Genomic DNA, 18,574 nt, shown 5'->3' on the forward strand with positions numbered 1-18,574 from the left:
CAGTGGATAGAGCACCCATCTACCACATGGGAGGACCACGGTTCAAACCCCGTGACCCGTGTGGAGCTGGCCCATGCGCAGTGCTGATGCACACAAGAAGTGCTGTGCCACGCAAGCCCCATGAGCAAGGAGTCCTCCCCATAAGGAGAGCCACCCAGCACAGAAGAAAGTGCAGCCTGCCCAGGGATGGTGCCTCACACATGAAGAGCTGACACAACAAGATGACGCAACAAAAAAAGAAACACAGATTCCCATGCGGCTGACAACAACAGAAGTGGACAAAGAAGAACACACAGCAAATGGACACAGAGAACAGACAACTGGGGTGGGGAAGGGGAGAGAAATAAATAAAATACATCTTTAAAAATATAAATAGTTCATACAATAAATAGGAGCAGAATCTGATAACCTATAGGAGTATGCTGTAGTTTTCTATTGAAATCCAAACTTTTTCTAGTCTCCCTCCCTTTGATAAAAGATAACCACGAAAAGATTATTCTTGATCATAAAATAAGGCCAGTTACATTAGCTTTGGCCTAAGTATTTACATATGTTCAACAAGAATGATGATTTAAAACATAGGCCTTTTGGCGGTGGACTTGGCCCAGTGGTTAGGGCGTCCGTCTACCACATGGGAGGTCCGCAGTTCAAACCCCGGACCTCCTCGACCCGTGTGGAGCTGGCCCATGCACAGTGCTGATGCGCGCAAGGAGTGCTGTACCACCCAGGGGTGTCCCCCGCATAGGGGAGCCCCACGAGCAAGGAGTGCGCCCGTGAGGAGAGCCACCCAGTGTGAAAGAGAGTGCAGCCTGCCCAGGAATGACACCGCCCACACTTCCTGTGCTGCTGACGACAACAGAAGCGGACAAAGAATCAAGATGCAGCAAAATAGACACAGAGAACAGACAACCGGGGAAGGGGGGGAATTAAATAAATAAATAAATCTTTTAAAAAAATAAAATAAAATAAAGCATAGGCCTTTTTATCCTGGAAGTTTTCATAAGGAACCTTCTGTTGGACTTTGGAAAGCATCTTGAGGCTAGGAAGCCAAGACAAAAATTCAACACCAGAGTTCACCTACAGTTTGCCAATACATTTGGGTGAATTCCTGTTGCTTAAAGTCAGAGAAAATAAGCAAATACCTGCCAGAAAGTAACTTTCTACTGACATATAAAGGTTGGGATCCCAAGAGCAAGGTACCAGACCAGATTTTCCAAAAGAGTTTTGCAATCATTGGCTCTAAAAATCAACCTTAGTTTGTTAAAAGTCTCTGGTCATATGTGAGTAATTGAGAATCATTCTCAACATGACATTCCAGTCAAAGCCTTGGTAATATAACCAATGTTATATAACCCCCCTCACCCACACACATATTTTTCCCTATTATTAACATCTTACATTAGTCTGGGACATTTCATAAAATTGATAAACCAATATGGAAGCTTTGCTACTAACCAAGGTCTGTAGATTACATTATGGTTTATACTTCATGCTGTACAGTTTTATAGGCTTTGACAAAGGTATTATGTCATATGTCTGTCATTGCAGTATCATACAGAAAATTTCCAATGTCCTAGTCATGATTCCTCTACCCCTTTTATCTGAACCTATATTTACCGCTATCCCCATTAAAGGTCTGTCTCAGGGACATAAATCTTCAGAAGATACACAGAGGAAGCGAGACACCTCCATAGACACTGCAGAGACCGTGGAAAGACAGATGAACCATTCACCTGAGAGTTCACAGCTGATCTTAGGCAGAGAACAGAGCAGCTGAGCCTGGAAAGAAATGAGCCCTAGGAAGAGAGACAAGCCCTGCTATCTTGCTTCAACATGTGGCAACGGAGTTTGGTAAGGGAGTAACCTTCAATTGGACTCTTTAGGGCCTTGTGACTGTAAACATTTACCCCAAATGAAAACCCTTTAAAAAACCCAGCAGATTTCTGGTACTTTGCATCAGCATCCCTTTATTTTTATTTTATTTTATTTTTCCAAATTCTACTCAATTTATTCATTTTTTAAAAAGATATTACATTAAAAAAATATGAGATCCCATTCACCCCCACCCCACCCCACCATTCTCCCCACAGTAACACTCTCCCCCATCATCATGTCACATCCATTGCATCTGGTGAGTACATCTCCGGGCATCGCTGCACCCCATGTCCCGTGTTCCACACCATAGCCCACACTTTCCCACGTTCCATCCAGTGGGCCATGGGAGGACATACAACATCCGGCAATTGTCCCTGAGGCACCATCCAGGACAACTCCAAGTCCCAAGAATGCCTCCACATCTCTTCTCTTCCTCCCATTCCCCACACCCAGCAGCCACCATGGCCACTTTTTCCACATCAATGCCACATTTCTCGATTATTAACCATAATAGTTCATGAATAGAATATCATTAAGTCCACTCTAATCCTTACTGTATTCCTCCTTCCTGTGGACCTTGGCTTGGTTATGTCCATTCCACATCTATGTCAAGAGGGGGTTTAGATTCCACATGGATATTGGATGCAATCCTCCTGTTTTCAGTTGTAGGCACTCTAGGCTCCATGGTGTGGTGGTTGACATTCTTCAACTCCATGTTAGCTGAGTGAAGTAAGTCCAATAAATCAGAGTGTAGGAGCTGAAGTCTGTTGAGGCTCAGGGCCTGGCTATCATATTGTCAGTCCAGAGATTAAAATCCCCTAGATATATCTTAAGCCCCAGCACCAACTACAATTCCAGTAAAGTAGCATGAAAGGCTTGTGAAAAGAGATCCCGTCTGAGTCCAGCTCCATCACGCAGAAACACCAGCTCCAAAGAAGGGCCAACTGGCATGGCAGTGAACCCCATCTGCCATGACCATAGAACCTGTGGGTCTCTTTAGCCCTCAAAAGGACCAATACCTGGGGTTGTATCTACTTTATCTGTCTCTGAGACTCTGCTCAGGTATGCATAAGGGCAATCCTTCTGACAACCCCCAGACTCTTTTTTTTTTAGAAACTCATAGCCATATGAACTCATCAGCATCCCTTTAGCTCAATAATACAATTCTCTCTATAAACAAAGTGACAGTAAAAGATTTCAGAATTAAATAGAGAAGTTATAACATTATTATAAGAAAAATACTTCATTCTTCTTAAAATAGATTTCACAAATTTTAAAAATAATTGTAATAATCTTTATTTTTAGAGAAGTTTTAGATTACAGAAAAATTATATCAAATTATATGGGATTCTCATATAACCCCCCTCACCCTATTATTAGCATCTTACATTAGTGTGAGAAATTTCTTAAAATTGATGAACCAATATTGAAGCATTGCTACTAACCAAGGTCTGTAGATTACATTATGGTTTATACTTCATGCTGTACAGTTTTATAGGCTTTGACAAAGGTATTGTGTCATGTATTTTCCATTGCAGTATCATACAGAAAATTTCCAATGTACTACAAAGTCCTTTGTTCTAGCTACTCATCCATTCCCCTCCCCTTAGAACAACTGATTATCACTGTGTATCAAGGTTAAAAATTTTCCCATTACCACGTTATAATAAAACAATAATAATTAATCTTTGTTCTATGGTTACACTCCCTCTCATGTTTTTTCTTTCCTCAGTCTTGAAGATTTGGTATATTGTGCCATGTATTTGTCATTGCAATATCATACAGAAAAATTCCCATGTCCTACAAATGTCCTGTGTTCCAACTCTCCATCCATTCCCCTCTCCTCATAAATCTGATAATCACTGTTTATATCAAGTTAAAATTTCTTTCATTACCACATGATGGTAAACAATAATAATAATCTTTGTTCTGTGGTTACACTCCCCCTCTCTGTTTTTTCATTCCTCATTCTTGAAGAACTTGGGATTCTGACTACTTCTGATTGAAAGGGGTTTAGTTATTATGGGGCAGATGGAAAGAATTGTTTCACATGCAGTAGTAGATATTCTTTGATTTTTGGAATAGAACTTGTCCACCATCATTTTCTTAGTTACTCTGGGCAAGTCCAGGGAACTGGAGAGTAGGTGTTGGCCACAACTCTGCTTAAAAAACACATGAACACACTGAAGATTTAATCCCTGAGACAGATCTTTAATAGGGATAGTGATAAATATAGGTTCAGATAAAAGGGGTAGAGGAATCATGAGTAAGGAAATTATAAATGATTCTAACCTTGTTATATTGTGGAAATAGATTATCATATATCCCAAAATAGGACCTGCCAAGGATTGTTGATTTCATGAAACTGTATGATTTGCCTATAGTGCCTGTACTCACTACCATTCCCACATTGTGAGACATGACTCCCAGGGATGAGCCTCCCTGGCACCAAGGGATTACCAGGTGCCAACAGTGATGTATTTGGAAAAAGACCTGGATGGAAAATGGAAAACATTAAATAAAAAAGAGTTTTATTACTAAGAGATTTCAAAGTGCATTTCAAAGGTCATTGCAGAAGTTATGCTTATGCAGGTCTCAGGTAGATCTCACTAACTTCCACAGTAAACAAAAGTGTAAAGACTTAGTTCTTTTAAAGGTGAGAAGGTATGTTTTCTAAGACAATTATCTATTATATGGTCAATATAAAGCACAGAGCATTATTCTGTTTAGATTCAGAATATTTGTCTTCTAGGCAGATTACTCAGAAGGTTAAGGTAACTATTTTAAACCTCTTAGCAGGCTAGCAAACCAAGAAAACTTATTTTAACAAAGATAAAAACAAATTCTAAGTTCATATTAGGATAGGTTCTTATAAGAACTCTTAAAAATCTCATAAACTTATCAAATCTTAATCAACCTTAATAAAATTCCTTTTCTGCACACCTTCTACCAGTTTCTATATCTATACAGATTTTGCCCTACACATTGCTGTTTCTCAATTTGCAACAACCAGTCACTTTACTTTTGGACAATACTTCTTTTTTTCCCTAAAAAACACATCCTGCTTACCTTGCATATTTAAAATACCAAAAATATCTTGGAAACTGTCTTCAGACTAAAAGCTTACAAAACACAATTGCTAAAAAAAAAAAGTTTGTCAAGAGAACTCAATTTGTGTAAACATAGATTTACATTTTTCATCTTCTTAGAGAGCTCATAGATATAATGTTAGCATCTTTGAGCAGTAAACCTACATGAATTTAAGAAGAATATATCCAAGTAGGAAAAAAAATTATGCTTTATTTATATGCCATTACAGAAGACATAGTTAATTTTATTTACTGGTTAGTCTTCTGATTTGTGAAAGGCTTATCTGAATTATGTTGATTTGATTTGTTTTTAAATTTTGGTATAGTTTTGCACACGTTATTTTTGTCTTGGAAATGTTAGATGTTTAGTTTCCTTAATTTCTAAGACTATAATATTAATTTTTATATAATAATTTATTTGTCTTCTAGCAAATTAGAATATAGCTTTTTAAGGAGTTTTATAAGTCATTTTGGTATTACCATCCAGAGGAATGAAAATCTCATATGTCAAACATACAGATTCAAATTGACAGTTTAGGGCTTCTATTTAAAAATTTTCAGCCATGAGTCAGAAATAAAAACACAACCTAGAAAACATAGAAATCTCATGAGCTTTTAATTTCTCATTTGCCATTTGTTAGGAATCTGTTTATTTTAGTATGCCAAGATTCCAATCCAAAAACTCCAGAAGCCTGTTGGCATTTAAAATGGGGATTTACTATGGTAAAAGCTTATAGTTCTAAAACTGCTAAAATGTCCAAATCAAGGCATCATCAGAGATGCTTTCTCATCAAGGGTCATCTGCTGGTCAATCCTCAGCTCCCGCCACATGGAAAAACAAGATTGTAGCTTCTCCTCACTTTAGGCCTGCTCCACCAATTCCAGCCTCTGACATTCCTCTCAGACTCCAGGGGTTTCCCTTGACCTCTCTTTCAGCTGTATCTGGTCCTGGAGTTATCTCTCACATGATGGTGTGAAAATAGAATCCACATTTTTCTGTGTTTCTGTTTTCAGTTCTCTATTTATATAAGATGCCAGTAAGAGAGTGGAGACCCAACATGGGTCACATCTCACTGAGGTAGTTGAAGCAAAGGCCCTAAAGTGATCTAATCAAGTGACATAACCAAAGGTTCCTATAATGAAATCAAAGTCCCCCAATCTCTAAGCTGTGAGTACCATGGAGAAAGTGCCCTCTCAGGGTTTGCTCTCCATATCCAGGCTGTAACCTGGTAGGCCCCTGGAAGGAATAAAGAAATGAGGGAATGATGAGCAAGCTGTTTAGCCATAACTTCACTTACTGATATCAATCCTAGTCAAGTAAAAACTAGACAGGGGTCAGGAGCACTGGGTTCTATTATTATCCCTGCTACTAACTTGCATCTCAGTTTCCCTAAATAAGAGCTAAGGCTATCACTGCTGCCAAGCCTCCTCAATTGCATGCAGCAAGTAATGGCTGAGCTCCTGCTCCATGCAGGCACCTCTGCACCATTGCAGGATGGCTGTCAAGGCCTGGCCCTACCCCCTGCATGTGGCAAAGACCTCACTCAGAGCTCTTGCTGCAATCATCCAACATCATCTCTCTCTAAATGACTTCTGCAAGGGCAGGATCCAGTCCCATTCAGGTCTGAATCCCAGATCCCCACTGGTGCCTGATGCACAGAAGGCCTAGGAGGCATTTGTATAGATAAAACATGAGTACCTCTTGAAATCCACAGGAAGGAGGACAATAAGAAAACAACTATCTGTGACTCAAGTTCATGAGTGTAGTAAATGGGAACTTGAAGGAGGAAACTATGTATTCTGTCTTGGGAATACCAGGATAGACTTTCTAGAAGAGGTGACATGTGAGCTGTGCTCAGTAGGATGTTCTGGGAGACATTCCTTACCCCAGATGGATGAAGGACAAGGCAAAACTTCAGGGCTGACAATCAGTGATTCTGGAAGTGCAAGGATCATATTAGGGACAGAGGACAAGGCAATCCTTCTAGTGCTGGCATTCAGTGATTCTGGCTATTTGATCATCATATTAGGTTACATTCACCAAGGAGGAAGCTCATCTCAGTGCCAACAGCCTTACTGTTTTACAGGGATCCAGACAAGAGTAGACATGTAGTGGATGAGGACAAGTGTGAGACATTTCAAAGAACTGTCTAAATCTCAAGAAGTGGAGAGCCAGGAGTAGCTGTTCTGTGCCCCAAGCCTCTTGCATCCAGGTTCAGACATGACACTAGGACTGTTGCAGAGACCCTGGGTGTCTCCAGGATGTAGGTATCCTTTGGCTCACTACTCCTGAACCTCAGAAGCCACTGTGGTTTTATTGTCAGCAATGGCTTTCCAGACACTCACAGATAAGATCACCTGGAAAGACCATGCGTCTATGAGCATGGGTTCTACCAGTCCTTGGGCACCTGCTCTTGGCCAAGTCTGCATTGTTCAGGAATTGGGTTGCAAGAAGCAGAGGCCCAGGCCGACTAGTTCCCTTAGCCTTGGGGTAAGATTAGAGCATATGACAGTACAAAGAAGGGACTGGTGCCTGGCTGCTCTCTCTTTCTCTATCTCCCAAGGACCCCAGCTCACCTCCTCTTTCCCCACTCCCAGTCCCAACCTTCTCCACCTATCTCTATTCTGTGTCTTTTCTCTCTGGGCCTCAGCTTTTCTCTCTGTGTGTTGTCTGGCTTTCTCAGCTTACTCGTAGGTTCTGCTCCCTCATCACTTCAGCTAGCAGGCTGTGTTCATTTGACCTGCCCTTCCTTTATGTGCTTAAATATGTTACATTTAAATGTTTTTACAGTAAAAGTGGTCATTGCTTCTTCCCCCACCTCTTGAAAAGTCTCAGGGCCCCTGTCACTGACCACACCCCATAGACCACTGAATCCACCTCAGCACACATACAGCTGATTTTACTTCCAAGTGCTCATGGAAAGCTCCTCTACTAAGTTAGCATCCCTCACATTCTTGGCTGCACAGGCCTTTCTCCTGGGGCCATTCAGCATAAAAACACTCATCAACTCTAGGCCTTGATGGCTCCTTGACAAGGAGCAGGAAAGGCTGGTCTGCTTTGGCTGCAGAGGGAGCTTAGGGCCATGTGGCTATGCTTTTCCCTGACAGGCAAGGGGCTGTGATGAGGCCACCTGGAGTTCAGGAAGGCTGAAGGAGAGGAAGAAGCAGAGGAGTAACTGCCTGAGTGGCCTCTCAACCCCAGCTGCAGACCAAAGGCTTGAATGAGGGGGAGCTGGGAGGGGATGATTGGGGACAAGTGCAAGTTTCATATTTAGACTTGTTAGGGTCTGAAAGGTTTTTTTCCTTTGCTTTCCTGCATTCTGGGTGACATTTCTTGGCAGTCCCACAGCTACTAGATTAGTTTTGAGGTAGTCGGGATGGGGGAGGGAGTGGAAGGGGCACCTGAGGAGCTAGGCTGGCAGTTTAGTCAAGAGAAAGAAAACCAGTTTTGGTCGGGGTCCTGAGGCTCACTGTCATGAAGCATGAACCCTTTAGGTGTCAGATCATGGGGAAGTCCTGGGGTCCCAAAGAAAGGACAAGGGAGTCTAGGGTAGTGCCTGGTCAGGGCCATGGCAGTTCACCAGCCAGTACAGCAATGCCTGAGCAGTGCCACCACCTGCTGTTTTATAAGTTCCCACAAAGACTTTTTCTTACCTGTGGTAGACTTGGGACATTAAACAGCTTGTATAGAACTCAGGGTAATGAGAAGACCCTCTCTGAGCCCCCCCCAAAATACATGAAGGAAGATGCCATTCCCAAGAGGCCAACCAGGGTGGGGTGGGGGATATGGACAGATTTGGTCAAGGCAAAAGGCCAGAGCCAGGGATGCAGTGACTCACCTGACCACCCCCCAATTCCTCTAGTGTCTGAAAGCCCCTGAGCTTTCTTAAGGCCATCAGTGAATGTGCAGGTGTTTGTCTATTTCACAAGCTGTCCAGGACCCACTAAAGGCAAACAATATTATGGACTTCCAGTATCTATTTAATAAATTTTTTATAGAGCTATAATTAACATGCCATAACCCCAGCCTGTGAAAATGCCATACTCAGGTTTTTTTGCTATACCGATAAGGCTGTAAAACCTCACAACTATCTAATCCCAGAATATTTTCATCAATGCCAAATGAAATCCTAGACCCAATAGTAGTCACTTTTTCCAACCACCACTTAACCCAGCCCCTAGGAACACCTAAATCTATCTTCTGGATTGCCCTAGTGCAGATCCTTCATATGTGTGGAATCCTATAAGTGACCTCTAATATCCAGCTTCTTTCACCAGTATAATATTCTTCAGGTCCCTCACCTTCTAGCATATATCTGTACTTTATACATTTTATTGTTGATAATCTCTTAATATGGATAAGTCATATTGTCTTGGCCCTTCATCATTGGATGAGCATTTGAGTGGCTTGTACTTTTTGGCTATTATGATACAAAATGTCCCAGATTTGGCCAGAAGGCCTTCCAGTTGGCTCCTGTCATGTTTTGGCTCCAACCCTGTGGACTTTGGTGCCTTCCATGCTCTCCAGTAGGGCAAGCAGGAGGCTGGTGCAGGGCCCTGGGGCTCTGTGTTGTGCCAGGGGTTTATTTCCTGAACATTGGAGAAGCCAGAGGAGGGCAAAGGGGTAGCTCAGGACATAGCCTGTCACCACTGGGACAGGAAGCCATTCAGTAATTTAACTTGTGGGGAGGTGTGTCTGTGCAGGACTGTGCTCATCAGTCCTGGTGGCATTCCCTCCCCAAAGGAATTGTCCATACCCCAATGACAAAAGCAAAGCACAGATTTTGGACAATGGATGCAGTCATCCCAGGGGGCTGCAGTCTCTAAGGGCTCAGAGCCAAACTCCTCCTGAGGATAATCAGTAGCAACACAGCAGAGTGTAAACTGGAGATCCCCAAGATGGTGGACCTTAAAACACATGGCCCAAGTCTTCATCTTGACCCACAGAAAAGACTGTGTGTTTTCTCCTAGTTACAGTAAGTGCTCTTCTCTTGCTCTTCAGAGACCATGAATGATGTCTCAGGCCTCAGCCCAGCAGGACAGGCAACCAGGACCTGACACAGAGGCCAGGGCCTGCCAGGGATTTTCTAGTTTAAGAAATTGCACAAAGAATGGCGGGCAGTGGGAAGCACTAGTTCTTAGGGAGCAGTAGTGTTTATGAAATGAGGCCCAGCTGGAGCCTAAAAAGTTGCACGCCAATCCCTTCAGTCCCCTCAAAAGGAAAAGGAAGAATTCTGGTATCAGGGATAAAGATCCAGAAGCATGAAATCTAAGGTAAAGGCTTGACCACTGGGCATAGAGGGGAACTGAGGATGCAAAGGTCTGCCTGTCCTGGACCATGTGCTTCTAATATTCCTCAGTCCTTTTTCCTTTCCACATTAGAAGTTGTGTTCTAATTTTATCTGTAACTAGTGCTGATGTAATTCAAGCTTTGCCCTTGAAAACTACAAGTTCCTATTTGGTGCTTAAACAAGACCTTAGCCAAGAAGCAGAAAATGTCTCCTTCCAAAGTGGTAGAAAGGCAGCCACTGCCCTATCCAGGGTCAGGAAATGGTCCTGGCAAATGGAAGTAACTTCAACATCTTTATTACAATGTTCCTTATGGGTCGTCTCTGCCCCTTCTAGGTGTATTGATACAAATGCCCATTTGCTCTGTGAAAGGGAATTGCTATGTTTGCTTCAATAAGCCATTGAAGGGTGGCTGGCTCTTTTTGCTTCTCCCTTCTAAAATAAACTGATGACTCAGCATTTTTATTTGTTTTGTGTGTGTGTGTGAGTAGTTTATTTTATTTTTTAAATTATTTATTTTATTTTATTTTTTTAATTCATTTTTTAAAAATATTACATTCAAAAAATATGAAGTCTCCATTCACCCCCACCACCCCCACCCCACCACTCCCCCCACACCAACACTCTCCCCATCATCATGACACATCCATTGCATTTGGTGAGTACACCTCTGGGCATCGCTGCACCTCATGGTCAATGGTCCATATCCTAGCCCATACTCTCCTACGTTCCATTCAGTGGGCCATGGGAGGATCGGCAATGTCCGGTAATTGTCCCTGCAGCACCACCCAGGACAACTCCAAGTCCCGAAAATGCCTCCACATCTCATCTCCTCCTCCCATTCCCCGCACCCAGCAGCCATCATGGCCACTTTTCCCACACCAATGCCACATTTTCTTGATTATTAACCACAATAGTTCATGAGTAGAATATCAGTAAGTCCACTCTAATCCTTACTGTATTCCTCCATCCTGTGGACTTCAGATTGGTTGTGTCCATTCCACATCTATGTCAAGAGGGGGTTTAGATTCCACATGGATATTGGATGCAATCCTCCTGCTTTCAGTTGTAGGCACTCTAGGCTCCATGGTGTGGTGGTTGACATTCTTCAACTCCATGTTAGCTGAGTGGAGTAAGTCCAATAAATCAGAGTGTAGGAGCTGAAGTCTGTTGAGGCTCAGGGCCTGGCTATCATATTGTCAGTCCAGAGATTCAAATCCCCTAGATATATCTTAACCCCCAGCACCAACTACAATTCCAGTAAAGTAGCATGGAAGTCTTGTGAAAAGAGATCCCATCTGAGTCCACCTCCATCATGCAGAAACACCATCTCCAAAGAGGGGCCAACTGGCATGGCAGTGAACCCCATCTGCCATGACCATAGAACCTGTGGGTCTCCCCAGCCCTCAAAAGGACCAATACCTGGGGTTGTATCTGCTTTATATGTCTCTGAGACTCTGCTCAGGTGTGCATAAGGGCAATCCTTCTGACAACCTCCAGACTCTTTTTTGGAGACTCATAGCCGTATAAACTCATTTGTCCTTTCCATTTCCCCCTTACTTTAGGTCAAATAGCATTTTTAACTCCTGTTATTATATGTAGACAGGGATATTCTGCTGGTCTGCGTTGAACCTTTAATTCAAGGTCATTTTCTAGTTATGTCATCAGCTGGTACTTGGTAGTGATCCCTCAGTGCCAGGGAGGCTCATCCCCAGGTGTCATGTCCCATGCTGGGGAGAAGGCATTGCATTTACATGCTGAGTTTGGCTTTGAGACTGGCCACATTTGAGTAACACGGAGGCTGTCAGGAGGGAACTCTTAGGCACAGTGCTGCTCTAGGCCTTGTTCTTATTTCAGGTGTATAGGCCCACAAGAATAGTCATTAATATCAGGGGCTCACTGTTGGAACCTCATTCCTTACTGGTCCTTGCCGTTGCACCCAGGGGACAGCTGCTGCTCCCCTAAGGACCATGACAGAGCCCCCCTGGCTAGGAACCCAACACCCCCCCAGCTGTTGTTTTTAATTGTTTCCACTGTGAGTATATCCAAACATTTCTATGCACCCCAGACACATGTCCTGTAGAAATCCCTGTCAACCATATGTCCCCTGTCAATAACATCCCATACCAGTATTCCTCCACTGCCATTGTTGAACCACTCTGTGATCCAGAACTTCCTGAAAAGTGAAGCCCAATATAATGCCATGTTCCCTTAATAGTAAAATGGAATATAGTGATGAGTTTAAAGGTTAGATATAGAATACATATTGATTTGGAAAAATTCTACATCTTATCTTTTTCTTTTCTTTTTTCTTAATTACTAAGTTTCTCTTCACAAGAGCTATAGATCACAGTAATTCGTATATACAATATACAGTACTCCCACATATCCATTATACAACCTTTTCCCTTCCACAGTGATAATCTTTTAACATATTCATACCATATTTACTGAAACTGATGTACAGATATTGAGACAATGGCTTTCAAACAAGGTAATATTTGTGTTTACATTGTGGTTTATACTTTAGGCTATATAGTTTTCTAAATTTTTGGTTATTCCTATGTTTTAAATTATGATTTACATTATTAGTCTGTCAGCCCCTATATGTTTTTTGTGTAATATTACATGTTTTTTATCCATCCTTGTGTAATCTTGTGAAACACTTCTATTGCCCTCACAGTTACATTGGTTCCGTCTATTCAATATCTATTTCCCCCTCCCCTTGGGGCCCACAGTGACAGTCAATCTTCATTTCTTGAGGAGCCATGTTCAGAGATACTTGCAACAGTGTTGAGGGCTTGACTTGCTCAACTGCCCTAATGCCCTGGGAGCCACCATTTCTCTTGAGAGATACAGTTCCCTCTATTTGATAGCATTAGTCCTCCTCAGGATGTGAGTATACCTTCACTCTCATTTTATGGGTCTCTTACCCAATGGTATAACCTACTTTGGCAAAATGAGCATTCACATATTCCCTAGGAGTCTGTCCTACATCAGATTATCCCTTTGAGTATCTTAAACAGGTAACTTTCCTACTTACATTTTGAAAAGGTATTCTCAGCATTATACTCTCAACCAACACCTGATATTCTCCTATGTTTGTATATTGCCCCACCCTCCCCCCAATTTCTTGGGCAATATTACCCATCCGCCCATCCCTAGCCCCCCTCAAGCCCACAAAGCCCCACCCAAAGGTAACCCCATGCCCCTATTTTATCCCTTCCTTGTACACATACTTACCTCCAGCTTATCATAGATTTCCCCCATGTAGATGTCAGCTTATATCCTTCCTCTACCCCCCGATTTCCTGTAAGCTTATCTTCCAGTCTCTAGCTCTCTGAGGCAGCTTATTTCATATCACTGAGGTCATGTAGTATTTGTCCTTCAATGCCTGGGTTGCTTCACTCAACATAAGGTTCTCAAGATTCATCCATGTTATCACGTGTGTTTGTAGTGTATTTGTTCTTAAAGCCATGTAGTATTCCATTGTATGTATATACCACATTTTATTGATCCACTCATCTGATGATGAGCATTTGGTTTGATTCCAACTTTTGGCGACAGTGAACAATGCTGCTATGAACATTGGTGTGCATATATCGGTTTGTGTCCTTGTTTTCAGTTCTGCTGGGTATATACCCAGCAGTGGAATTGCTGAGTCATATGGCAAATCTATGGTTAGTTTTTTGAGAAACCGTCAAACTGTCCTCCAGAATGGTTGGATCCTTCTCCAATCCCACCAGTCGTAGATGAGTGTTCCCATTACTTCACATCCTCTCCAGCATTTGTATTCTTCTGTTTTATTCATAGCTGCCAATCTTATGGGAGTAAGATGGTATCTCATTGTAGTTTTGATTTGCATTTCCCTGATAGCTAAAGATTTGGAGCATTTTTTCATGTGCTATTTAGCCATTTGTATTTCTTCTTTGGAGAAGTGTCTGTTTAAGTCTTTTTCCCATTTTTTAAATGGGTTGTTTATCTTTTTATTTGCAAGATATAGGACTTCTTTATATATGCAAGTTATAAGTCTCTTATTGGATATATGGTTGCCAAATACTTTCTCACATTGTGTAGGCTCCCTTTTTACTTTCTTGACAAACTCCTTTGAGGTGCAGAAGGCTTTAATTTTGAGGAAGTCCTGTTTATCTATTTGTTCTTTTGCTGCTCGAGCTTTTGGTATTCATGAAGCCATTTCCTATTACAAGGTCTTGCAGATGTTTCCCTACACTGCTTTCCAAGGTCTTTATGGTCTTGGCTCTTATATTTAGGTCTTTGATCCATCTTGAGTTGATCTTTGTATAAGGTGTGAGATGGTAATCATCTGTCATTCTTCTACATATGGCTATCCAGTTCTCCAGGCACCATTTGTTGAATAGGCCATTTTCTCCCAGTTGAGAGGGTTTGGTGGCTTTATTGAATATTATATGGGTATATATATGAGGTTCTATATCAGAACTTTCAATTCAATTCCATTGGTCTGTGTGTCTCTCCTTATGCTAATACCATGCTGTTTTCACTACTGTAGCTTTGTAGTATGTTTTGAAGTCAGGTAGTGTGATTCCTCCAATTTCATTTTTCTTTTCCAATATGTCTTTGGCTATTTGGGGCCTCTTTCCTTTCCAAATATACTTCATTGTTAGTTTTTCTAGTTCCTTAAAGAAGGTTGTGTTGATTTTTATGGGATTGCGTTGAATGTGTAGATCAGTTTTGGTAGGATAGACATCTTAATAATATTTAGTCTTCCTATCCATGAACAGGGAATATTCTTCCATTTATTTAGGTCTTCTTTGATTTCCTTGAACAGTCTTGTGTAGTTCTTGGTGTATAAGTTTTTTACATTTTTAGTTAAATTTATTCCTAAACATTTGATTTTTTAATTTACTATTGTAAATGGTATTTGTTTCATGATTTCCTACTGAACTTGCTCATTATTCGTGTACAGAAATGCTACTCATTTTTGTGCATTGATCTTATAACCTGCGACTTTACTAAACTCATTTATGAGTTCTAGAAGCTTTTTGTTGTAGACCTCTCAGGGTTTTCTATGTATAGGATGATGTCATCTGCAAATAATGAAATTTTGACTTCTTTCTTTCCAATTTGAATGCCTTTTATATCTGGTTCTTGCCTCAGTGTTTGAGCAAGTACTTCTAAGACAATGTTAAATAGAAGGGGAGAGAGTGGGCATCCTTGTCTTATTCCTGAATTTAGAGGGAAGGATTTTAGGATTTCTCCATTGTAAACAATGTTGGCTGTGGGTTTTTCCTATATACTCTTTATCATGTTAAAAAATTTCCTTGTATTCCAATCTTTTGGAGTGTTTTTATCAAGAAAGGGTGCTGTATTTTGTCAAATGCTTTTTCTCCATCTATAGATATAATCATGTGATTTTCTTCCTTCAATCTGTTTATATGGTGTATTACATTGATTGATTTTCTTATGTTGAACCATCCTTGTATACCTGGAATGAATACCACTTGGTCGTGGTGTATAATTCATTTAATGTGTTGTTGAATACGATTAGCAAGTATTTTGTTAAGTATTTTTGCATCTAGGGTCATTAGAGAAATTGGTCTGTAATTTTCCTGTCTTGTGATGTCTTTGTTTGGCTTTGGTACTAGGGTAATGTTGGCATCATAGAAGGAGTTAGGCAATGTTCCTTCAGTTTCGATTTTTTGGAAGAGTTTCAGCAGGATTGGTGTGTGTTCTTTCCGGAATGTTTTGTAGAATTCACCTGTGAAGCCGTCTGGCCCTGGGCTCTTCTTAGTTGGGAGGTTTTTAATGATGGATTCTATCTCTTTACTTGTGATTGGTTCGTTGAGTTCATCAATTTCTTCTTTCATCAATATAGGCTGCTTATGTGTTTCTAGGAATTTGTCCATTTCCTCTGAATTGTCATTTTTGTTGGAAAATAGTTTTTCAAAGTATCCTCTTATGATAGTCTTCATTTCTGTGGGGTCAGTGGTGATATCTCCTTTCTCATTTCTTTTTTTTTTTTTTTTAAAGATTTATTTATTTATTTAATATCCCCCCTCCCCTGGTTGTCTGTTCTTGGTGTCTATTTGCTGCGTCTTGTTTCTTTGTCTGCTTTTGTTTCTTTGTCCGCTTCTGTTGTCGTCAGCGGCACAGGAAGTGTGGGTGGTGCCATTCCTGGGCAGGCTGCACTTTCTTTTCACGCTAGGCGGCTTTCCTCAGGGGTGCACTCCTTGTGCGTGGGGGCTCCCCCACGCGGGGGACACCCTTGCGTGGCACGGCACTCCTTGCGCGCATCAGCACTGCGCATGGCCAGCTCCACACAGGTCAAGGAGGCCCGGGGTTTGAACCGCAGACCTCCCATATGGTAGACGGACGCCCTAACCACTGGGCCAAAGTCCGTTTCCCGTCATTTCTTATTTTATGTATTTGCATCTTCTCTCTTTTTTTCTTTGTTAGTCTCACTAAAGGTTTGTCAATTTTATTGAGATCTCAAAAAACCAGCTCTTGGTCTTGTTTATCTTTTCAAATGCTTTCTTATTTTCTATTTCATTTAGCTCTGCTCTTATCTTTGTTATTTCTTTCTTTCTTCTTCCTGTGGGATTACTTTGTTCTTTTTTTACTAATTCCTCCAAATGTGCAGTTAGTTCTTCAATTTTTGCTCTTTCTTCTTTTTTGATGTATGAATTTATGGCTATAAATTTCCCTCTCAGTATTGGTTTTGCTGCATCCTATAAGTTTTGGTATGTTGTGTTATCATTATCATTTGTTTCAAGGTAGTTATTGATTTCTTTTGAGATTTCCTCTTTGACCCACTGTTTTTCTAAGAGTGTGCTGTTTAATTTCCATATCTTGGTGTGAGATCTGGGTCTCTGGCCCTTGTGGATTTCCAGCTTCACTCCACTGTGGTCAGAGATATTATTTTGTATGATTTCAATCTTTCTGAATTTGTTCAGCCTTTCTTTGTGGCCTAGCATATGGTCTATCTTGGAGAATGATCCATGTGCACTTGAGAAAAATGTGTATCCTGCTGTATTTGGATGTAATGATCTGTATATGTCTATTAGATCCAGCTCCTCTAATATACTGTTCAAATATATTGTTTCTTTAGTGATTCTTTTTTGAGATGTTCTGTCCAGAGTTGATAGTGGTGTATTAAAATCTCCCACTATAATTGTAGATACAGCTATTCTTACACTTAGTTTTTCCAGTGTTTGCCTCACATATTTAGAGGTGCCCTTGTTAGGAGCATAAATATTTATGATTGTTTGTTCTTCTTGAGAGAGTGTCCCTTTCACTAATATGTAGTATCCTTTGTCTCTCACAATTGTTTCGCATTTAAAGTCTATTTTGTCTGACATTAATATAGCTACTCCTGCCTTTTTTTGGTTATTGTATGCTTGTAAGATTGTTTTCCAACCATTCACTTTCAGCCTCCATGAGTCTCTGGGTCTAAGATGTGTCTCTTGTAAACAGCATATAGATGGGTCATATTTCCTTATCCAATGTCCCAGTCTAAATCATTTGATAGGTGAGTTTAATCCATTGACATTCAGTGTTATTACTTTCAAGGAATTATTTATGTTAGCCATATTTTGACTGGACTTGTGTTTGTCATATTTTGTTTGTTTGTTTGTTTGCTTCTCTTTTTGTCTTTTTTGTTGCTCTTACACTCTTCTCCAACTCTTCCTGTCCTGTTTTTTCCTTTCTTCCTACAGAACTCCCTTTAGAATTTCTTGAAGGGGAGATTTCTTGTTGGCATACTCTTTCAATTTCTGTTTATCTGTGAATATTTTGAACTCTCCATCATTTTTGAATGCTAATTTAGCTGGGTAGAATATTCTTGGTTGGAAATTTTTTACTTTTAGTACATTGACTATATCATACCACTGCCTTCTTGCCTCCATGGCTTCAGATGAGATATCAGCACTTAATCTTATGGAGCCTCCCTTGTATGTGATGGTTTTCTTTTCTCTTGCTGCTTTTAGAATTTTCTCTTTGTGTTGAGAGTTGGATAATTTGACAAGTATATGTCTTGGGGTGGGCCTGTTGGGGTTTATGATGTTTGGGGTGTGTTGTGCTTCTTGGATATGTCCATCTGTCTCTCTCAGTAGATTTGGGAAGTTTTCAGCCATTATTTCCTGCAACACCCCTTCTGACCCCTTTCCCTTCTCTTCTCCTTCTGGGATGCCCATAATACGTATGTTTGTGCATTTTGCATTGTCATTCAGGTCCCTAAGTGCTAGCTGGATTTTTTCTATCTTTTTATTGATCAATTCTTCTTTCTGTTTGATTTCTGATGTACTGTCTTCCACATCACTAATTCTCTCCTCTGCCTCTTCTAA

Source organism: Dasypus novemcinctus, unplaced genomic scaffold (genome assembly GCF_030445035.2).
Source record: "Dasypus novemcinctus isolate mDasNov1 unplaced genomic scaffold, mDasNov1.1.hap2 scaffold_134, whole genome shotgun sequence".
In the NCBI taxonomy this organism is placed as follows: Eukaryota; Metazoa; Chordata; class Mammalia; order Cingulata; family Dasypodidae; genus Dasypus; species Dasypus novemcinctus.